Source organism: Protopterus annectens, chromosome 1.part0 (assembly GCF_019279795.1).
Source record: "Protopterus annectens isolate FY-2018-M chromosome 1.part0, PAN1.0, whole genome shotgun sequence".
Classification (NCBI taxonomy): Eukaryota; Metazoa; Chordata; order Ceratodontiformes; family Protopteridae; genus Protopterus; species Protopterus annectens.
Window position 1 is genome coordinate 1,607,638,554 of NC_056725.1, and position 26,104 is coordinate 1,607,664,657.

Genomic DNA, 26,104 nt, shown 5'->3' on the forward strand with positions numbered 1-26,104 from the left:
AGGAGGTCCTCGCCAGCCTCGGGGCACCTGCCAGTCCGCAAACACAAGACCCGGCGGAGAGCATAGTGTAGGTGGGTGCAACCCACACAACAGCTGAGGAGCATGCAGTAAGACCACAAGGTACATTAGTAGACCCCTGTTGCGTATCCATCTGCATCTGTAGAGTTTAATCATGCATATGTGAGATGAAATATATATAGTCTGTTGCTGCGTTGTAGTAATAAACAGATGTGCATAATCTGTAGTATTGTGGGTTTGTACTGTGGATGTACTGTAATGCTGCTCCCACCCTGTACCAATGCCACAAGTGTGGCTACTGATATCACATCTCTCACACAACTATGTAGGTCCCTCTGGTATACCTCCGGGACAGCATCCCATAGCTGGTGAGTATGGTGTTTGTTCAGGTTTGTCTATACACCGGTCATGTTATTGCCATGGTATATTCCATGCACACATTTAACACACCTACCCATAATGCATGCTGTACATGTTCACTTATTGTTGCTCTTAACTGCACTGCATTACAGTGGTCACCAGGGTGGCATATCTGAAGGGTATGCAAGAGTCCTGCAATATAACTAACAACCGTCATTGCAAGATGTGTGCACAGACATGAACATAATTGTGGGGCAAATGGCCTTCAGTAGGGACATGTCTGAAACATCACCCTTAGACAGTGCTACAACAGTTTAGATACCACTATTACAATGGCAACTGTTACAGATCTACACTATGGCATATCACAATACTGCTTTCCACAACCCTTAAAACCTATAATGTGATCCTAACATGAGCAATGAATGTGTAATATGGAATCCTATGTTAGGACAACAAATATGAGGAATACATACCTTCACAAACACTGGAAGCATATGTGTGCATACACTCCAAATAACATATTGTGGAAGCAGCTTGTGAGGTACTGACAGCATGCACTATTCATGACTATGGAAATTCCAGCAAGTACAAGTCCTCAATGTCATACCAAGAAATGGTCTGCTGTCCAAGACGTTTGGCCATCAAATGTGCCCACTTACTTGCAACAGAGGCAGCCATGGCTTGCACACATCTTACAAACCATGATATGGATCCATACCCAACAGGTAGCACCCAGGATTTGGATATGTAGCCTTACCTCACCATTGCATATACCATGGCGCACAGTGCAGACAGTTATATATATGGCAAGGATTTATGGGACAGGATTAATGTAGGAAATAAACAGATGGCCATCCAAGACAGATGATGACACATGTTGCAAACTGGTCATGCAGGCTGCCTAGTAAGATGCTACAACACTAAGGCAGTTGCAGGAATGTCTAGCAAGTACTGGCTGTGCAGTTCCTGTGTCAGCAATTACCTGGACTATGCATAAGTGTGGCCCATGGGTTAGGGTAATCAGATGGGACAGTTGTACCACAGGAAACATAATCCAGGGCTCTCTACAGGTAGCGTATGCATAACAGCAAAAGTCCCTCAAAGGCATGTGTTGCAATGTATACCGGTGTACCAAGACCAATTTGGAACCCTACAAACAGTATCAATTAAGATATATGTGCTGCATAACCAACACCTCACCCCACCTCAGGCCCACCATCCCCATTTGTACCTTGCTGGTGCCAGTGTACACCTGTATGTTTGCTATTCATTAGGAGGGACTAGGCTGATACACATGGTGTTCAGAGTTTGGGACACTGCAAAATGACACACATGTGTAGGCCTTTGTTGTCAAGCATCTGCAAAAAGGCTTAGGATGGGGAGGGGGTGTCATCTTGAAACACAACAGTGCACTGAAGCAGAGATCCAAAGCTCACTAAGAATGGCGTGTATCTGCACACAGTCAAGGTCATGAATTGTGGCAGACATAACCCCTGACTCCACAGCAATAGTGATGGCACTGTGTGACCTCCAAGGGCTGTGCACATGAGTTGACCTTACAATTATGCAGTGTTGGGGGACATTTGTAGGGCAGAGTGACCAAATACTGGCAAATGCAGATGGCCGATGCTAGTATACCCCTTCCAGGAATACTGACTGCTGTAGTACACATAACAGTTGGTGCAACAAACCATCATGATAAGGGTGTGCACACATATGCACCCACAAACTGTATTCATCTCATTCACTATCTCCACAACTAACACCTTTGTTTGATACTGAATTTGATTGCATAGGTCATATGTCACATATCAGGTTTGTGTAATGTTAACATATGCAATAATGTGGCCCCATGGCATATCAGGGAAGAGGATGCCATATCAATAAATGTGTCTACACTCCCCATAGCCATGGTAAGGTTTGAAGGTTGTCAGTGTAATTGTATTTTATTGGTCATACATGCTCCGCTGATGATGAGATCTGTAAATCAGACATCAGGCATTCACAAATTACATCTGTGCACATATCATCCCAGGTATGTATCGGACAAACACATAGGGGTTGTGGGCAGCAGAGCAAATATAACTGACACACATATACACATTCAGCAATGGTGTGTACACCTGTGAGGTATGGTGCACAGTACATGCCAGGGTGCCAAACAGGTGCCCAGCAATACTATGTACACGGGTGCAGTGTGTTCCAGAGATGTATAATGTTGGTAACAGGGATTGTCTATAGCTGCACTGCATGCTGTTGAGTGCCATATGTCATGCATGTTGACAGATGGGTAATGAGAGGTCTGTGTGTAATATATTTGTGCAACCTCACCTTTAAGTGTGTGTGTGTGTGTGTGTGTGTGTGTGTGTGTGTGTGTGTGTGTGTGTGTGTGTGTGTGTGTGTGTGTGTGTGTGTGTATGTATGTGTGTGTGTGTGGGGGGATTGTCTGTAAGTGCTATCTGGTGGAGTGGAGGGGGGTTGATGTATGTAGAATGTGTTTGTGTATGTGCCTGTGTGTGTGTGTGTGTGTGTGTGTGTGTGTGTGTGTGTGTGTGTGTGTGTGTGTGTGTGTGTGTGTGTGTATTTGTGTGTGTGTCCATGTATGCACATGTGTGAGTGTGAGGTTGTTCATACCTCTCAACTTCCCTTAGAAATTGTGCAGTAGATGGATATGGACAGATACATTAGACACCAGGAATACTTTACTGGCATGTAATCACAGGACAGCTGATAGTATAATAAAGTCTGAAGCATGGAAGATGCATTGGGAGGGAACACTAGACACCAGGGATACTTTTTAATTGCAATCAGCAGAAAGGTGAAAGAATGCCCATGTATGCAGCACTAAAGATGAATTGGGGAATTACTAGACAACACCAGAGAGTGTTTCCAAATATAACTGTAATCCACATAAAAAGTTAATAGAGCAACAGATTTTGCATCTATTCAACAATAGTTAAGTATGAAACTCCAGTGCATGACATTATTGACTGACTGTAGTCGCCCATAACATATGGGGGCCGTACTCAAGATGTCTGGACAAAACCAGGGTGAACACTTGATGACATCCGGGAGTCTTTGAAAAATGACTCGAATCAAGTTAAAGAGTTAATGGAGTAACAGGTCATGTTTTGTGATCACTTTACTGAGCAATTAGAAGAATGATACATTAATGATTGGTATTATTGACTGTAATTATACAAGACTCATGCAGGATGAGGAAAATAAGAGAAAAAATAGGGACATTCTGTAAACTCAGGGACAGGTAAGTAGTATGGTTGAATGTCATTGTGTGTGTGTGTGTGTGTGTGTGTGTGTGTGTGTGTGTGTGTGTGTGTGTGTGTGTGTGTGTGTGTGTGTATGTGTGTGTGTGTGTGTGTGTGTGTGTGTGTGTGTGTGTGTGTGTGTGTGTGTGTGTGTGTGTGTGTGTGTGCATGTGTATATGTGTGCATGTGTGTGTGTATGTTTGTACTATTAAGCAATGATGTACAGGTCTTAAAGTGCATTTCTTGTTTTCATCTCGCAGGTGGTGAGGTGGGTCAGGGTCCCTCCTGCAGGCAATATGATGTTGGTGCCCATACAGACACTGAAAATGATGATAGCTGTGTTGAGGCACAGGCTGGGTTGTCAGGGGATGAAGCTGTGCCATCGTTTGATATCCCACTATTATCCACCCCATCCCCACACACAGTCACATTGCCCATACATACTCCATCACCACTGGCCATAGCTGAAGGACAGTTGGCAGTTGGTGGCATGGGACAGGACAGTGTGGTATCTAAGGCACATGTATCTAGACACAGCAGCCATAGCCAGATGTCCAGCAGGGTACCACATAGGCAGATGTACAGGGGTGCTTGTTGCAGGGCTTCTGGTCATCATGCCCCTGGCAGAAGTGCCACATCTGGTGCCCCCAGATGCATGTTTCAGGCTGTCATGGAGGGGCAGGCATGTATGCAACGGTACACCAGACAGACTCTGAGGCTGCAGATGGCTACTCATTCAGTGGTTACTGACAACATCTTGCATCTTGCAGGTGCCCTCCATTAATTTTCAGATGTCATGGATAGACGGTTGGGTGACATGGTGGGAATCCTCGACCATGGAATGTCTGTGCTAGAGAATATGGAGGGAGTGGTGGAATGGCCACGTGGACATAAGCCAGCAACACCAACAGCTGGAGGTCAATGTGGATGTGCCAGAACATAGAGCCACTCCTGTAGTGGCAGTACCAGCCCCAGCCATGCAGGGGGGGTGCTGTCCACACCACATCACAGCAGGCTACGTGCATGTGGCCCTGGCTGGTCCTAAGAGGGACCTGGGTCCAGCAGACATGTCATCATCAGGGGAGAGTACCATATCATGGCTTGTACCTGGTGGTGCATGTGGAAACTTTGTTTATGGTCATGGATATGTGAATGTCAAATTTGAGATTGTTGTCTATTTCAAATCCTAGCAATTTGGTGTGATCTGTTGGGTGGATAGTGGTGTTGTCTTTGCTGTGATGTTAAAGTGAGAGTTGTTTTGAGTATGTTTGGTGGGTTCAAATGAGGAGTTTAGTTTCTTTGGGTTGAGTATTAACTGGCATCGGATAGCCAAGTTTCAACAGAGGAAAAGGCATCCTGTGTGACCTTGCAGTTTGGGTAGACTGAGCAGATGATGGTTGAGTCATCTGAATATTGTATGAGTGTGCCATGTTTGGTGGCAGAGGCTAGATTACTGGTGAAAATAGAGAAGAGCAGGGGTCCAAGGATGGATCCTTGGGGAACACCAATAGAGACAGGTAGTTGGGGAGATATGTAATTTTTCCATACAACAGATTGCTGGCGGTCAGACAGGTAACTTTGAAACCAGTTGGTGAATGATTGAGAAAAGGATAGGTTATTGAGTACAGAGAGGAGTTGTTTGTGTGGGACCATGTCAGATGCTTTAGATAGGTCCCAGGAAAGTAGCAGAGGAGAGATGGCCATTGTTTTTATGGTGAAGGATAGTGTTAGTAAAAGAGAGTAAGGCAGTGGTGGCGCTATGCTTTGGTCAGAAACCATGTTTAGTATTAGAAAGGAGGTTGTTAGTAAGGAGGTAGTCTGAGATTTGAGAGTGAATGTATCTCTAGTATTTTGGAGAGGAGATAGAATCGCTATGGGGCTGTAGTTGGTTAGTTCTGTGGAGGGCCACCTTTGTGAGGGAATGATGTGTGATATTTTCCAGTGTAGGGATGTAGCATTCTGACAGAGATCGGTTAATCAAGATGGATACTGGGTAGGCTAGGTGTCAGGCAATTTGAAGGAATTTACTTGGGAGGCTGTCTCACTGCAATTTTGTGGGTTTAAGTTTAGTTAAGAGTTTTCTTATGTTGGAGGTAGGAATGGGAGAAAATTAGAAGAGTGCGGGAGATTACTGGGTGAAGGTGTGGGGTGTGGGGAACTCAAATATATATCTACTCACACATATATGTATATGTGTTTATATATATATATATATATATATATATGTATATGTGTGTGTGTGTGTGTGTGTGTGTGTGTGTGTGTGTGTGTGTGTGTGTGTGTGTGTACATATATACACACACACACACACACACATACATATTTATATATATATATATATATATATATATATACATGTCCCCTACTGTTGAATGATTAGTAGTGCATGATATGTGTGAGAAAACATCACACATATCAATACACACACACTCACGCATACCACACACACACACACACATATATATATATATATATATATATATATATATATATATATATATATATATATATAGATAGATAGATAGATATACATATATATATACATGCACAGCAATATATACAGCAGTACATGGAACAAAATGGACAGTTATGTCTGGCTTGAAATCCATGTTAAACACATTGCCCTTGTTTGTGAAGGTGGGATTGGTATTTTGAGAAGGATAGTAGGTATATTTGGGGAGGTAGGTTGGGCTGGAAGACAGACAAGACAGCATACAGGGTCGGTATATGACACATGTGGTGGGTAAACACCTTGGATGGGGAGTGTTGTTTGGAATGTGGAAGCCCATGATTCCCCATATGGAAACAATGGGACCAAGGTCCCCACCCATGGGCAGTAACAACAGCATCTTCACGGCTCTGAAGGTGCCTGGGCTGGGGGTTGAGCAGGAGGTGCATCCGGACCCTGTGATTGTGTACCAAGGGCCTCAAGGTGGTGTATCACATCCCCATGTCTCTGTGGAGCTCCCTATGCACCAGACCCTGACCTGACTTTGGGTGACAAGATCCTGTCTGTGCGTGCTCCCGGTGGGGGTGAGCACCATCTCCTGAGGTGGCTGCACCTGAAGGTACTGCAGGACCAATAGATGATGAGGTCCCAGGGTGGGTCCCAGATGTGTTGTGGCCTGGTAACATGGTCAGATGAGGTGGAAGAGTTGGTTCTGCTGACAACTGTCTTCCCAAACATGCTATTGTGTCACTGTTATAGAACATATGTGGGTAGTAATAGTCCACACATTCCATGAGTATGTCTAACAGCATGCATAGATATCCCCATTAAACAAAACAACAGATGTGCAGCAGTCACATACCAAACAGAACACATACATATATGGAACTAGTGGCACTTACAATGGCATGCAGGTGACATTGTTTAGAATAGGCCACCAGTGATAGTGTTTCGACATGGAACATGACTACTAACACATTGCACAAATTGTTGTACAATACGATATATGTCCCAACAGTAGGTCTGCTGTAGACATACCTAATAAGTTGTGTGATCATATTGCTGTTGAAGATGGGGGGGAGATGTGTATTAACAACTATTATATTCTTTCAGTATGAGGTCCTCAGACCTGTTTCCCTCTTTATGTCTTTCAGGCACAATGTCTTGGGAGAGACTTCCGATTTACACACCCCAGGAGAATGACGTCATCATCACATACCTGGTGCAGCACTACCACACCCTGTTTGGGCATATAGCCCATGATCTGAAGGAGATGACCGCCGCGGAACGATCTTGTCCACAGGGTAAATGATGTCGGCCTACATAACCGCAGTTATGAGCAGGTCCGACATCAGTGCGCCAATCTACTCCGCCATTGCCATCAGCATGCTGCTGTGGTTATGACGGACCAGCTTGGCACAAAGGGGGTCATGCCATCCAGCCCCGACACATGCTGAGGAGGTCCTCGCCAGCCTCGGCACCTGCCAGTCCGCAAACACAAGACCCGGCGGAGAGCATAGTGTAGGTGGGTGCAACCCACACAACAGCTGAGGAGCATGCAGTAAGACCACAAGGTACATTAGTAGACCCTGTTGCGTATCCATCTGCATCTGTAGAGTTTAATCATGCATATGTGAGATGAAATATATATAGTCTGTTGCTGCGTTGTAGTAATAAACAGATGTGCATAATCTGTAGTATTGTGGGTTTGTACTGTGGATGTACTGTAATGCTGCTCCCACCCTGTACCAATGCCACAAGTGTGGCTACTGATATCACATCTCTCACAACTATGTAGGTCCCTCTGGTATACCTCCGGGACAGCATCCCATAGCTGGTGAGTATGGTGTTTGTTCAGGTTTGTCTATACACCGGTCATGTTATTGCCATGGTATATTCCATGCACACATTTAACACACCTACCCATAATGCATGCTGTACATGTTCACTTATTGTTGCTCTTAACTGCACTGCATTACAGTGGTCACCAGGGTGGCATATCTGAAGGGTATGCAAGAGTCCTGCAATATAACTAACAACCGTCATTGCAAGATGTGTGCACAGACATGAACATAATTGTGGGGCAAATGGCCTTCAGTAGGGACATGTCTGAAACATCACCCTTAGACAGTGCTACAACAGTTTAGATACCACTATTACAATGGCAACTGTTACAGATCTACACTATGGCATATCACAATACTGCTTTCCACAACCCTTAAAACCTATAATGTGATCCTAACATGAGCAATGAATGTGTAATATGGAATCCTATGTTAGGACAACAAATATGAGGAATACATACCTTCACAAACACTGGAAGCATATGTGTGCATACACTCCAAATAACATATTGTGGAAGCAGCTTGTGAGGTACTGACAGCATGCACTATTCATGACTATGGAAATTCCAGCAAGTACAAGTCCTCAATGTCATACCAAGAAATGGTCTGCTGTCCAAGACGTTTGGCCATCAAATGTGCCCACTTACTTGCAACAGAGGCAGCCATGGCTTGCACACATCTTACAAACCATGATATGGATCCATACCCAACAGGTAGCACCCAGGATTTGGATATGTAGCCTTACCTCACCATTGCATATACCATGGCGCAGTGCAGACAGTTATATATATGGCAAGGATTTATGGGACAGGATTAATGTAGGAAATAAACAGATGGCCATCCAAGACAGATGATGACACATGTTGCAAACTGGTCATGCAGGCTGCCTAGTAAGATGCTACAACACTAAGGCAGTTGCAGGAATGTCTAGCAAGTACTGGCTGTGCAGTTCCTGTGTCAGCAATTACCTGGACTATGCATAAGTGTGGCCCATGGGTTAGGGTAATCAGATGGGACAGTTGTACCACAGGAAACATAATCCAGGGCTCTCTACAGGTAGCGTATGCATAACAGCAAAAGTCCTCAAAGGCATGTGTTGCAATGTATACCGTGTACCAAGACCAATTTGGAACCCTACAAACAGTATCAATTAAGATATATGTGCTGCATAACCAACACCTCACCCCACCTCAGGCCCACCATCCCCATTTGTACCTTGCTGGTGCCAGTGTACACCTGTATGTTTGCTATTCATTAGGAGGGACTAGGCTGATACACATGGTGTTCAGAGTTTGGGACACTGCAAAATGACACACATGTGTAGGCCTTTGTTGTCAAGCATCTGCAAAAAGGCTTAGGATGGGGAGGGGGTGTCATCTTGAAACACAACAGTGCACTGAAGCAGAGATCCAAAGCTCACTAAGAATGGCGTATCTGCACACAGTCAAGGTCATGAATTGTGGCAGACATAACCCCTGACTCCACAGCAATAGTGATGGCACTGTGTGACCTCCAAGGGCTGTGCACATGAGTTGACCTTACAATTATGCAGTGTTGGGGGACATTTGTAGGGCAGAGTGACCAAATACTGGCAAATGCAGATGGCCGATGCTAGTATACCCCTTCCAGGAATACTGACTGCTGTAGTACACATAACAGTTGGTGCAACAAACCATCATGATAAGGGTGTGTACACATATGCACCCACAAACTGTATTCATCTCATTCACTATCTCCACAACTAACACCTTTGTTTGATACTGAATTTGATTGCATAGGTCATATGTCACATATCAGGTTTGTGTAATGTTAACATATGCAATAATGTGGCCCCATGGCATATCAGGGAAGAGGATGCCATATCAATAAATGTGTCTACACTCCCCATAGCCATGGTAAGGTTTGAAGGTTGTCAGTGTAATTGTATTTTATTGGTCATACATGCTCCGCTGATGATGAGATCTGTAAATCAGACATCAGGCATTCACAAATTACATCTGTGCACATATCATCCCAGGTATGTATCGGACAAACACATAGGGGTTGTGGGCAGCAGAGCAAATATAACTGACACACATATACACATTCAGCAATGGTGTGTACACCTGTGAGGTATGGTGCACAGTACATGCCAGGGTGCCAAACAGGTGCCCAGCAATACTATGTACACGGGTGCAGTGTGTTCCAGAGATGTATAATGTTGGTAACAGGGATTGTCTATAGCTGCACTGCATGCTGTTGAGTGCCATATGTCATGCATGTTGACAGATGGGTAATGAGAGGTCTGTGTGTAATATATTTGTGCAACCTCACCTTAAGTGTGTGTGTGTGTGTGTGTGTGTGTGTGTGTGTGTGTGTGTGTGTGTGTGTGTGTGTGTGTGTGTGTGTGTGTGTGTATGTATGTGTGTGTGTGGGGGATTGTCTGTAAGTGCTATCTGGTGGAGTGGAGGGGGGTTGATGTATGTAGAATGTGTTTGTGTATGTGCCTGTGTGTGTGTGTGTGTGTGTGTGTGTGTGTGTGTGTGTGTGTGTGTGTGTGTGTGTGTGTGTATTTGTGTGTGTGTCCATGTATGCACATGTGTGAGTGTGAGGTTGTTCATACCTCTCAACTTCCCTTAGAAATTGTGCAGTAGATGGATATGGACAGATACATTAGACACCAGGAATACTTTACTGGCATGTAATCACAGGACAGCTGATAGTATAATAAAGTCTGAAGCATGGAAGATGCATTGGGAGGGAACACTAGACACCAGGGATACTTTTTAATTGCAATCAGCAGAAAGGTGAAAGAATGCCCATGTATGCAGCACTAAAGATGAATTGGGGAATTACTAGACAACACCAGAGAGTGTTTCCAAATATAACTGTAATCCACATAAAAAGTTAATAGAGCAACAGATTTTGCATCTATTCAACAATAGTTAAGTATGAAACTCCAGTGCATGACATTATTGACTGACTGTAGTCGCCCATAACATATGGGGGCCGTACTCAAGATGTCTGGACAAAACCAGGGTGAACACTTGATGACATCCGGGAGTCTTTGAAAAATGACTCGAATCAAGTTAAAGAGTTAATGGAGTAACAGGTCATGTTTTGTGATCACTTTACTGAGCAATTAGAAGAATGATACATTAATGATTGGTATTATTGACTGTAATTATACAAGACTCATGCAGGATGAGGAAAATAAGAGAAAAAATAGGGACATTCTGTAAACTCAGGGACAGGTAAGTAGTATGGTTGAATGTCATTGTGTGTGTGTGTGTGTGTGTGTGTGTGTGTGTGTGTGTGTGTGTGTGTGTGTGTGTGTGTGTGTGTGTGTGTGTGTGTGTGTGTGTGTGTGTGTGTGTGTGTGTGTGTGTGTGTGTGTGTGTGTGTGTGTGTGTGTGCATGTGTATATGTGTGCATGTGTGTGTGTATGTTTGTACTATTAAGCAATGATGTACAGGTCTTAAAGTGCATTTCTTGTTTTCATCTCGCAGGTGGTGAGGTGGGTCAGGGTCCCTCCTGCAGGCAATATGATGTTGGTGCCCATACAGACACTGAAAATGATGATAGCTGTGTTGAGGCACAGGCTGGGTTGTCAGGGGATGAAGCTGTGCCATCGTTTGATATCCCACTATTATCCACCCCATCCCCACACACAGTCACATTGCCCATACATACTCCATCACCACTGGCCATAGCTGAAGGACAGTTGGCAGTTGGTGGCATGGGACAGGACAGTGTGGTATCTAAGGCACATGTATCTAGACACAGCAGCCATAGCCAGATGTCCAGCAGGGTACCACATAGGCAGATGTACAGGGGTGCTTGTTGCAGGGCTTCTGGTCATCATGCCCCTGGCAGAAGTGCCACATCTGGTGCCCCCAGATGCATGTTTCAGGCTGTCATGGAGGGGCAGGCATGTATGCAACGGTACACCAGACAGACTCTGAGGCTGCAGATGGCTACTCATTCAGTGGTTACTGACAACATCTTGCATCTTGCAGGTGCCCTCCATTAATTTTCAGATGTCATGGATAGACGGTTGGGTGACATGGTGGGAATCCTCGACCATGGAATGTCTGTGCTAGAGAATATGGAGGGAGTGGTGGAATGGCCACGTGGACATAAGCCAGCAACACCAACAGCTGGAGGTCAATGTGGATGTGCCAGAACATAGAGCCACTCCTGTAGTGGCAGTACCAGCCCCAGCCATGCAGGGGGGGTGCTGTCCACACCACATCACAGCAGGCTACGTGCATGTGGCCCTGGCTGGTCCTAAGAGGGACCTGGGTCCAGCAGACATGTCATCATCAGGGGAGAGTACCATATCATGGCTTGTACCTGGTGGTGCATGTGGAACCCCTGGCAGGTACAGTTTTTGTGTGCATGGCCAGGTAGTGTCTGCAACTGTCCAACAAACCCCTGTATAGGGCAGCCACATGGCAGAACTGTGTGCATACATACACACACACAATACCAACACAGCTAGGGCAACCCCATACCTGCACACACCATATCACAACATTCCTATTAATAATTAAACCCCAATCACTCACATACATGGTGTCAAAGGTATGGCTCAGCCTTGGTCTCTGGCAAACCAGCAACACACCCTGTGCATATGATGATACCTGTGCCACATCCCTGTCATCCATAACATCAATGCAGGGACAGGCTAATATAGTTCTGATGCACAGGGTGACTGTACTATGGTGTACTAATGTAATGTTGTGTAACATGTTTTCAGCAGTAAAATTTAATGCTTACATGTCAGGAAGTGTAGCTGTCCAGCCATGATGCATTATAGCTGTTATTAACCCTGAGTGATTGTGGTCTCCATAATGTACTCCGTTTGTGTTGTAGGTGTTCATCTGTCAGCAGGATGATGGTCTGCTGTTGTATCCTACCAGGGGTATGGCACTGTGTTGACACTATGGCTGTGCCATATCTTGGGTACAGGTGAACACATGTCACAGGTCTGTATAACAGTTATTGCAGGTGCCACATGGCTGATAGGTCTGGGGGTGGTGTATACAGGTGAGTGCATGGTGGCTGTTGTCAGCAGCTTTTCTACAGTGGACAATGGTATGTGTACTGGGTGGTAGACACCACATGTGTGTGTATAACATACACAGAGGCCTTGGTGTTGATGCAATACACAGAGAATACTGTACACATGGATGTATGTACCTGTGCAAGGAACCCATTTTAGCCTATGTAATTCCACCAAGACACAATTGCGGAATACGCAGTCTGCTAGTTTAATGTCATTGACAATGGTACTGGCAGAGTATATGTCCCCTTCCCCATTGTAGTGCAATCCTCAACTTAGTATACATAGATGTGCTGGTGTGGGTGACACAGCCCTATCCTTTGGAGGGTGAGAGGTGCTGTAGAACCGAAGATAGTGTGATAGACAACTACTTAACAAGCAGGGGGAGGATACACTCAACAGTAACTGCAATGATGGTGGCTGTGTCCACAAGAGCCACACTCAGCTATATACTCCAACCACAGTATCACTGTACATCTATACGGTGGGGAAGAGGGCATTTATACATCTACCACTCATTGTCATGGAACGTATTTCCACAGGATGTTACCTGTGAAATGCTAGCATTTGCCAGGCAGTTCTCGGACAGATGACCTCCTGGGACAGGTATATTCTGCAAATGGAAGTAGATTTCTTCACATACACACACACTCTTACCTGGCAACACTGAGACTGGAACCCCTACCTAGGTATATAGTGCTACTGATGTGTGTGGCCTTAATTGCACACACCACACAGCTTTTAGGATGAGGTGTGTTCCAGGTTACATGTTACATGAATAACATCCCCAGGCCTGTACAGTATGGTAATGGGGGATGTACTGGTTGTTTCTGGACAATACATAGTGTGACATATTGTCATATACCATATACACATTGACAAACACATAACAGTCATACACACTTCTGAGAGACTTGGGCTTATCAGGGCTAACTACCTTGTCAGTGTGTCCATTCTGTTACAGATACATTTTTGTTACAGATAAGTTGTACAAAGCACATGCATAACTGGGCTGGATAGTGTTATCAGTTAACTGTATGGTTGATGGTGACAGTGGTCCCCATACAGTGGAACATGGAACATATACTCGGGGTACCATGGTGTAAAGACAGTATACCCAACACCCACACCCCACAGTGGATATTGTATGCACTGAAACCCATGATAACACTCTGACATACCCACCATCACACATTGACCAGGACTGCAATACAACCCCTTGTCTATACCAAGAGTGCTACTATAGGGATGTGCATTTAATGCACATGCCACATGGATAGTACAGTGATGCATTGTTATGGCTTTCCTATGGTCAGCAACATCACTATCCCTAATACTGTGTGGCAAGACGTATTGTATTAGGAGAATGTGGCCTCAGAATGCTGTAGCCTAAAAATATACACACATGGACACATACACACATTTGCCAGAACTCAGAGGGTATCCCATGCCTATCAACCCATTTGTACATCAGTGTTGTACTGGTACTGCAAGCACCAGGTTGCCCATAGGGAGAAGAGTGTAACAAGGTACATGTAATGCCCGGTACAGCAGCAGCCACATTTAACTATGGCAATGGGGGGTGCAGTGGGTGTGAAGGGCCTCAGGGTATTATCAACTACAGGTCTACAAATAAACAGACACTGTTTTTCTCAGTAATACACGCATACACTTTTGTCAGTACTTGGGTCCATCGGTACAGGTGTTCATAGGTGTGTACCAGGCTATTGTCCATGGAGAGATGGGAAGAGTAGGGGTTGTGTGTACATTGGTGTCATGCCACCTGCCATGTCACAGCTGGCCATCTATCAACAGATACCACAGGAGTGATCCTCACAGTTAGAGTTACATGCAACATCCAATCATCTGATTGCCTCTTGCAGAGGGCCAGTGAGATGTTCCAGTTAACCTGTATGCAACATGTATTACATAACATGGTCAGTGTCTGTCTTAGAAACCTGTACCCAAGCATGTTCTGTTGACTGTAGTAGTGCAGTTGAGGTATCCATGGCATGTGGTGCATACAGGGTGGTGATTCCTAGCTGTTACATTCATAACAGAGCTGGGCAGACATGGCAGTGTCAGTCAAGCATAGATTGCCTGTAAGCAGCCAAGATGGATACCTGACATCTGCACATCTGTACAGAGGACAGACAGACATCAGCTAGCCAACTGGCTATGTATTAGGATGAATGTGTTGACAGACGTATGACATCGATGGATATGCCATTACTTCATGACAGCAGCCCTCAACGACATGTCCCATACACACAGTCGTCTACAGTTAATATCCACATGTCAGATCAATATCCAGTAGAAAATATTGAATGACACAGCTCACACACCAAGAACTCGACAGTGAGGACTCAGAGTCCATGTTTGCATGCAGGGGTGTTTGGTTCCAGTACAACAATTTGCAATCTACTCTTACTGTAAACAGTAGTAACGTAATGATACACTACATGCTTCTGTGACTGCATATAACCTGGGATATTACCCATGTATGTAACACATTCAAATGGAAAAGGAAGCCATATATACTCAGGTGTCCCAGACAGTAGACTCAAACCCCTTGCTACTGTAATGACAGCACATAGACGCATGGTATGTACATGGAATTAAATATACTTATTAAAGATGTCATTACCCTGCTATTTTATCAGACTGGAATGTGAGCACTATGCACCAGGGCTGAGCTAAGAATAGCAGGTGTAAGCATTGCTTAAATGCAAATGTTAACCAGATTTGCGCACTGGTAAGCGAAGCCTACACGGTGTAAGCACCTGTTCATTTAACCATAAGTTAGCAGTGCTTACCATTTCGCAAACCCATGAAACCCCACTTAAAGCTGCTCAAAACTGCCTTAACAGCTCTGGTTCCAACAGCCCTTCTTCTGCCCAACAAAATAAACAGCCCTTGCAGGTCTTGAACCCAGGACCCTGCACACTATAGTCATAGCCGTTAACCACTAAGTTATCACAGCTATGAAGACAGCTGTTGTTTTTTCCAATATATCTGTCAGTACACATAAAACTGTTATGACTTCTACAATTGTCTAGTACTTGTTAGTGATATTAATGTTGAATCACATATGTTGTTATATCTAAATATACACATATCAGATAAATACGGTGTGATACATCTGGGAAGGTATATACAACGGTCATGTTTAGACATAACAAGAATATGGATATATAAATATATATGTATGTATATATATATATATATATATATATATATATATATATATATATATATATATATACATATATATATATATACACATATATACACACACATATATATATATATATATATATATATATATATATATATATATATATATATATATATATATATATATATATATATATATATATATACATCTATATATCATATGTATATATATATATATATATATATATATATATATATATATATATCTGTATATATGTAAACACATATATATATATGTATATATATATATATATATATATATATATATATATATATATATATATATATATATATATATATATATATATAGATATATATATATATATAGATATATATGTGTTTGTATATGTATATATATATATATATATATATATATATATATATATATATATATATATATATATATATATACATATATATATTATCAATATATATATATATATATATATATATATATATATATATATATATATCTATATCTTCTTCTTCTTTCGGCTACTCTCGTTAGGGGTTGCCACAGCAGATCAAGTGTTTCCATTTCTTCCTGTCCTCTGCATCTTGCTCTGTCACACCAACCACCTGCATGTCCTCTCTCATCACATCCATAAACCTTATCTTAGGCCTTCCTCTTTTGCTGTTACCTGGCAGCTTCATCCTTAGCATCTTTTTCCCAATACACTCTGCATCCCTCCTTAGTACATGTCCAAACCAATGTAATCTTGCCTCTCTGGCTTTGTCTCCAAACCTTCCAACCTGGGCTGACCCTCTAATATACTTATTCCTAATCCTGTCAATCCTCGTCACACCCAGTGCAAATCTTAACATCTTCAACTCAGCCACGTCAAGCTCTGACTCCTACCTTTTTGTCACTGCCACTGTCTCCAACCCGTATAACATAGCTGGTCTCAATACCCTCTTGTAGACCTTCCCTTTCACTCTTACTGGTACTCATCTCTCACAAATCACTCCTGACACTCTTCTCCACCAACTCCATCCTGCCTGTACTCTCTTCTTCACCTCTCTTCCACACTCACCATTACTCTGAACTGTTGATCCCAAGTACTTAAACTCATTCACCTTCACCACCTCTACTCCTTGCATCCTCACCATTCCTCTGTCCTCCCTCTCATTCACACACATATATTCTGTCTTAGTCCTGCTGACCTTAATTCCTCTTCTCTCTAGAGCATATCTCCACCTCTCCAGGGTCTCGTCCACCTGTTCCCTACTCTCACTACAGATCACAATGTCATCTGCAAACATCATATTCCATGGGGACTCCTGTCTGATCTCGTCTGTCAACCTGTCCATCACCATTGCAAATAAGGAATGGCTCAGAGCTGATCCTTGATGTAATCCCACCTCCACCTTAAACACATTTGTCACTCCCACCGCAGACCTCACTGCTGTCACACTACCCTTGTACATATCCTGTACCACTCTTGCATACTTCTCTGACACTCCCGACTTCCTCATACAATACCACAACTCCTCTCTAGGCACCCTGTCATATGTTTTCTCTAAATCCACAAAGACACAATGCAACTCTTTCTGACCTTCTCTGTACTTCTCCATCAACACTCTCAGAGCAAACATCGCATCTGTAGTGCTCTTTCCTGGCATGAAACCATACTGCTGATCACTAATCATCACCTCCCTTCTTAACCTAGCTTCCACTACTCTTTCCCATAACTTCATGCTGTGACTGATCAGTTTAATCCCTCTGTAGTTACTACAGCTCTGCACATCACCATTATTCTTAAAAATCGGTACCAAAACACTTTTTATCCATTCCTCAGGCATCCTCTCACTTTCAAAGATTTCATTAAACAATCTAGTTAAAAACTCCACTGCCATTTCACCTAAACACCTCCATGCTTCCACAGGTATGTCATCTGGACCAACAGCCTTTCTGTTCTTCATCCTCTTCATAGCTATCCTTACTTCCTCCTTACTAATCCACTGCACTTCATGATTCACTATCCGCACATCATCCAACCTTCTCTCCCTCTCATTCTCTTCATTCATCAACCCCTCAAAGTACTCTTTCCATCTGCTCAACACACTCTCCTCACTTGTGAGTACGTTTCCCTCATTATCCTTTATCACCCTTACCTGCTGCACATCTTTACTATCTCGGTCCCTCTGTCTAGCCAATCGGTACAGGTCCTTTTCTCCTTCCTTCATGTCCAACCTTTTATACAACTCTTCATACGCCTTATCCATAGCCTTCACCACCTCTCTCTTTGCCTTGCACCTCATCTCCTTATACTCTTGTCTACTTTCTTCTTCTCTTTGACAATCTCATTTCTTCTTCGCCAATCTCTTTCTCTGTATACTCTCCTGTACTTCTTCATTCCACCACCAGGTCTCCTTGTCCTCCTTCCTCTTTCCAGATGTCACACCAAGCACCCTTCTAGTCATCTCTCTTACTAGCTCTGCTGTAGTTACCCATCTATTCGGTAACTCTTCACTGCCACCCAGTGCCTGTCTTAACTCTTCCCTGAACATCACCTCGCAATTACCCTTTTTCAATTTCCACCATTTGATCCTTGGTGCTGCCCTCACACTCATCCTCCTCTTCTTGATCACCAATATCATCCTACAAACCACCATCCTATGCCATTGAAATCTGCTCCAATCACCAGTCTCTCACCCTTGGGTACAGACATCACCACTTCATCCATCTCACTCCAAAATTTTTCTTTCTCATCCATCGCACACCCAACATGTGGAGCATATGCACTAACAACATTCATCATTACACCATCAATTTCCAGCTTCATAAACATCACTCTATCCAACACTCTTTTCGCCTCCAAAACACTGTTAGCATAGTGTTCCTTCAGGATAATGCCTACGCCATTTCTCCTCCCATCCACACCATGATAAAACAATTTGAAACCGCCTCCGATACACCTAGCCTTGCTTCCCTTCCATCTGGTCTCTTGCACACACAATATACCAACCGTCCTTCGGTTCATCATATCAGCTAACTCCCTTCCTATACCAGTCATACTGCCAACATTCAAAGTTCCGACCCTCACTATCACAGTCCTAGCCTTTATCTGCCTTTGGGCATGCCTTCTGCCTCTTCTCCTCCTTCGGCCAACAGTAGCCCAATTTCCACCAGCACCCTGCTGGCCAACAGTACTGGTGGCAGTCATTGTTAACCCGGGCCTCGACTGATCTGGTATGAATTTCTGTACAGTTTTCTGCATATATGATGTGGCAAAATTTTACACTGGATGCCCTTCCTGACGCAACCCTCCCCATTTATCCAGGCTTGGGACCAGCACAAAGAAATGCACTGGCTTGTGCATCCCCAGTGGTTGGGTTTTATATATATATATATATATATATATATATATATATATATATATATATATACATGTGTGTGTATGTGTATATACATACATATATATATATATATATATGTATATATATATATATATATATATATATATATATATATATATATATATATATATATATATACACACACACATATATGCACATATATACATATATGTTTAACATATGTCCAGAACATGTAGTGGAGTCATACCTCAGCACCAATAGTCGTGACCTCTTAGTGCAAGTGGATGTCATGTAAATATTGCAGGTATAAATGTAGACTGTTGCTACTGTAACAGGGGTTGTCTTAACAGAAATGTTCTGTGTGGGAATTCACATCTGATACTGACATGTACTCCATCAATTACTGACATACATCATAAGATCATCATAGTGCAGTACCACAGATATCACAGTAATGGTCCTGTGGAATACAGCAGAGATATGACCAATAAATGTGGCAGTCTGACACACTCTGGTCAGTCCAGGGGTATACACAGAATTACTTAGTGCAAGACGTGTGGACCATGCCTGACAAAGTGGATGTTTACAGCCATGTAAATGGGGATATCACATAAATACTGGACTAGATATGCTCAAACAGTTTATGCATTTACACACTCCTGTCTGTCCTGATACATAATAACCAAAGGAGCAGAGGTCACAAGCCCACATACTACCCACTAGTTAGTGACATACATCTGTACAGCATCCCACTGCTTTGTCAGAAATACACAACTGTTATGGTGGCCCGGCAGCCGTACATCTGACAAAGATCTAGACATAACATCATACTGGGTAAGTACACTGAGCTGCTAGGCATATCACAAAGCACTGTGCAAACTACAGGCAGACTGCCACAACACTGGCCTACATTTCTTATGGGGGAATACAAATGGACCTACAAATATAGCAGGCTCTACAGCCATGTGACAGCATGGAGTAACAGACACCTGTGTGAAAGCTCATGCCCATAACCAATCTGAACACAGCCACAGTCACATATGGTAAGCATGCTTAATTTTCCAGTATATGGACTGTGTGATCAACACCACCCTCATATGTGCCAGTCACACACTAACCCTACACAGGCTGAGCCAGTACACAGTGTATTCCGATGCCTGACTGTGGTATGGGACATGTGTGGGTTTGGCCCTACAAACATGTACGCCAATAGGATACCATACACTGGAGTAGCATGCAACATCAGCTAGAACAGGGCCAAGAACAATGACATACATCTACCACTGTCTGTACACAGACCAAGGTACATATTCACAATTACACATTCTGTCGACAATCACCATAAGTACACAGATCCACTACTGTACACAGTACAACAGAATGTCCAGGTTTTGTCCTCAGATATAAGTCCTACTATACATAACATGTCTAGCAGTCTGATATCTCACTGGCTTGTTATCAGGTATGATGTCAGTAAATAATGGTGTACTGAACATATGCACCTCTTACTGCATGACATATGTACAAAGGTTGATAGTGTTGTGGCTGAAGGCACAAACACAGGGCCAATATTGACATGTTGCTGTGATAAACTCATACATTTACTGGTGTAACAGGGTTTGTTGTGAGATATGTCTTCTGAGGGATATGAAGTCAGTAACGCACATGGCTGCCACTATGTACTGACTGCAATCCTCAGAGTATGCTACTGCAGTTCTAAAGATAGGATATCTATGAGTAACACAACACATGTAAGACTCCAAACACTGGCCAGTCTGCAGATAGCCCTACAGTTGAGAGTTTCCTCAACCACATAACACTGTCATGACAGGTATTACATCATGTAGACCAGCCATATCCACACAAACCCTGTTAAACCAACATTACTTCAAATGTAGAAAAGCAAGACTTATATTCTGTCCTCATGTCTGGAACATCCCCCTCCTGTTTGTTGGCCTGTCTCCACAGTGTATGTTGTAAGAGGTATATCCCACTACCCTCTGTGATGCTGTTTGCCAAACACCAACATGAAGTCCTGCTCACAGTGAATGAAAAAGGCCAACACCCACATGATGTTCCTAGTTATGGGAGTGTGTTTCCATGCAAATGGCTATGTGAATGGTACCACAGCTGTTCCACATGCAATCAGCTAGTGGGGGACTGCAATTTATGCACAGGCCATTAGCCTGTATCTAAGCAAAGCAGGTGTACTTTTCCATATCCACCAGAGAAGGAGTGAGAGAGGCAGACAGAGACAAAGTAAGGGGGTAGGAGAGTAAGAGCTAAGCATGTTTGTGCCTCACACTTACCAGTACAGGGTTTCAAACCCCTGCCTGGCTATGTATTGCTATTATTGCATGGGCCACAGAGCTTACATGTTGAAGAGCTGTCCAAAGGTATCATTGAAGGTGAGTCACATAAGCAGCAGTGATAAAGGAGGGATAAGGCAAGTGTAATACATGTGCCTGTCCACAAAAGCAGGTGTCAAGAAAGACACACCCACGCTCTCTCAGGAATCACACACATTATTACAGTTGGCAGGGTCAGGATTATAATTCCTAATTAACTAGTATGCTACACTACAGTATTACGCAGGTATTACATGCACAACAGAGGTTATCAGGCTGATATATGGGCAAAGGGTATGTCAAGGTGACTGACATCAGAAGGCATGCTTCAGTAGTGCAATGGGAGGTGTAGTGAGTATGAATGGCTTCCAAATCATTAATATCCACACACACACACGAACACAGATTTGCCAGTACTGACATGCGTGGGTTCATTGCTTCACAGGTTTGTAGCGGTTGACTGTGCCAGAAGACTGTACAAGGCTAGGCAAAGGGTATACCTTGGCATCACACCACACGACAATGGTCTGCAGTGTAGCTCAGGGGTGTAGTTCCTGGATTGGCACACAGGTGGGTATTGTATTCACCATCCACTCATCTGGGTTACTATTGTGGGTGGCCAGTGCTGTGCAATGCTTGCCATGTATGTGTTCTATATTCCATAACATGGATGGTGTCTGGGATGTGCACATGTCCCACACGCATGTTCTGTGACATGTGGAAGTGTACCTGGGCTGTCTGGGGCATGTTGTGTGGACAGATTGTTATCATCTGATGTGGCATTCCTGAACTCATGTGGTGAGAACTGGCTATGGAACTGAGGTTGATCCCGCACCTATATTGATCGCATGATACAAGTATTCACTGATGTTAGTGCCATCTGTCCATACAGGGCATGTATATAAGGAATAGTATTTCCTTTATGTGTTACATTTGGTGACACTACAGTTGTTGCAGGCATCCAGTGTGGAACATGGCAAAGAACCACTGTAAGCAATTATTTGCCTATTGTAGGGATGTAGAAGGGTGCCATGTCCTCTGTAGTCCACTACAATCACACTGTGGTTACTATCTCTGGGCAATATGCAGGAAACTACCAACATAGTGGTTGTTGCCCAGCCAAGTGTGCTTGTGTATGAGTCATGGGTGGAGAGTGTTCTCTGGGTAATACAAGGGTTGCCTATATTGTTCCACAATCCATAATGTCACATGTAGGGGTATGGATTGTCTACACCACCTTCTCTGATGTTTGACATCTGTTGTCCTTGTAAGGTGGACATTGTGAGATATAATAGGTCCTCAATATAAGAAATTTGCAAAACCCACCCCACAATGAGTCCTGTTATTACACGATCACAGCTACCTCTACACAGGATACTGATGACAAACACACACACACACGCACACACACACACACACACACACACACACACACACACACACACACACACACACACACACACACACACACACACACACACTTGACAGTGCGGAGATTCAAATCTCTACCTAGCTATGTATTGCTACTGCATTTATCGCAAGTGCCATGGAGCTTATAGGGCTAGTCTTTTCCCAAAGGTGTATCTCAAGGTGAAAGACATCAGCAGGCTTGCCAAAGTAGGGCAATGGAAAGTCTATTGACTGTGAATGGCCGCAAAAGCATTGATCCCTACACAGACAAACAAACACACAGAGTTTCACAGTTGCCATGTCTGGGATTAGAACTCCTACCTAACTAGTACATCACACTATAGCATTACGCAGTATAGCACACTGCCATGGAGATTACAGGGCGACTACTTTCCCAAATGTGTATTTCAAGGTGAATGATATCAGCAGGCTTGCCAAAGTAGGGCAATGGAAAGTGTAGTGACTGTGAATGGCCTCAAAAGCATTGATCCCTATACAGACAAACACACACACACACACACACACACACACACACACACACACACACACACACACACACACACACACACACACACACACACACACACACACACACACACACAGAGTTTCACAGTTGCCATGTCTGGGACTAGAACTCCTACCTAACTAGTACATCACACTATAGCATTACACAGTTATAGCACATGTCACGGAGCTTATAGGGCTAGCCCTTCTGCAGATGTGTATTTCAAGGTGAATGACATCAGCAGGCTTGCCAAGGTAGGGCAATAGAAAGTGTAGTGACTGTGAATGGCCTCAAAAGCATTGATCCCTATACAGACAAGCAAATACACACACCGAGATTCACAGTTGCCATGTCTGGGATTAGAAATCCTACATAACTAGTACATCACACTATAGCATTACGCAGTTATAGCATGTGCCACAGAGCTTATAGGGCTACTCCTTCCTCAAAGGTGTATTTCAAGGTGAATGACATCAGCAGGCTTGCCAAAGTAGGGCAATGGAAAGTGTAGTGACTGTGAATGGCCTCAAAAGCATTGATCCCTACACAGACACGCACACACACACACACACACACACACACACACACACACACACACACACACACACACACACACACAGAGTTTCACAGTTGCCATGAACTCCTACCTAACTATTACATCACACTATAGTATTATGAAGTTAAAGCATGTGCCACAGTGCTTATAGGGCTAGCCCTTCTGCAAATGTGTATTTCAAGGTGAATGACATCAGCAGTCTTGCCAAAGTAGGGCAATGGAAAGTGTAGTGACTGTGAATGGCCTCAAAAGCATTGATCTCTACACACACACACACACACAAACACACACACACACACACACACACACACACCCACACACACACACACACAGTTGCCATGTCTGAGATTAGAACTTCTACTTAACTAGTACATCACACTATAGCATTACGCAGTTATAGCACATGCTACAAAGCTTATAGGGCTACTCTTTCCCCAAAGGTGTATTTAAAGGTGAATGACATAAGCAGGCTTGCCAAAGTAGGGCAATGGGGAGTGAAGTGTGTGTGAACGGGCCATAGAGCATTCATCTGGAAGAACACACACAACACTCAGTCACACACAGATTTACATTTAGCAGGAATGTGTATACAACTGCTAGATGAATAATGACTTGTACAGTCATGTTACACAGTTATCACAAGCACCACAGACACTATAGTGCTGAGGGATACCAGAAGTAAATGTCTACAGTGATAGACATTTGCACATCATGTGGTATTGGCCAATTGGATGTTTGCTGGGTGGGACAGGCCTCATGATGGGAAGCTCTTTGTCACTGTCTGTCACTCTCTTCCATACATCTATGTATGTGTATGTTTGGCCTATTATAGTGTGTTGTCCTTGTATATATGTGTATATTCCTATCCGATGTGTGTGCAAAGCATGACTGGTGTGCAATGTGGAGTGTGTGCACAAACATCTGCGACTGTCAGACATATATTGTCCACTGTTGCTGCCAGACATGGGCTTCCTTTATGTAAGTGTGGGAGCATGCCCAGTATGACCTTTCAGTATTTTGTTGTCAGACATGGGCTTTGTTACTCTAAGTGTGGGAGCATACGCTGTATGACCTTCTGTATTGGATGTGTGAATCCATTCTAGGTAGGTTGTACTCCAGTGCAGGCATTTGTGTTCTACACCTACAGCTAGCAACCTGTTTCTTCAGGATATTTGTAGATCGGTTGACAATATGGGGTCACAATGGGCAAAGGATAGTGGAATACTGTAACTAGTTGTGTTTGTGCTGCTTCTGCTACATGGTTTTGGTGTTAGCAGAGATATTCAGATATATGTACTGTTTTATACTGTGATGTTTTATGTCATCAACTACTGACAGGTATACATATTTGCTTGCACTAATTTCCTGGGGAACACAAGATGAATGAGGCTGTGTCCAGTATTGTGGTCTCCAGCCTACATATTCTTGCACAATCATGCCATTCTGGAGGGGGAGCTGCATACCTTGCTAATGGGTCTGTGTAAATGGTTCAGCACCTTAGTACTGTGCTGGCTGAGGATCCCAAGCTTGTACATCCATCGACGTGACAGTATGGCTGTATCCTGCTGTGGCCATGGCCATACCTCACAGCTGTACAGATTCACACAGGTTACCCAGAGGCAGGGCTCATACTTCTGGTCATTACCCCTTCACATTGTGGTTTATGAACAGGTTTGTGGTCACCCATTCCTGTGTTTGCAGGCAGGGATAGTATGTGCAAACATCTGATTTTCAGACTTC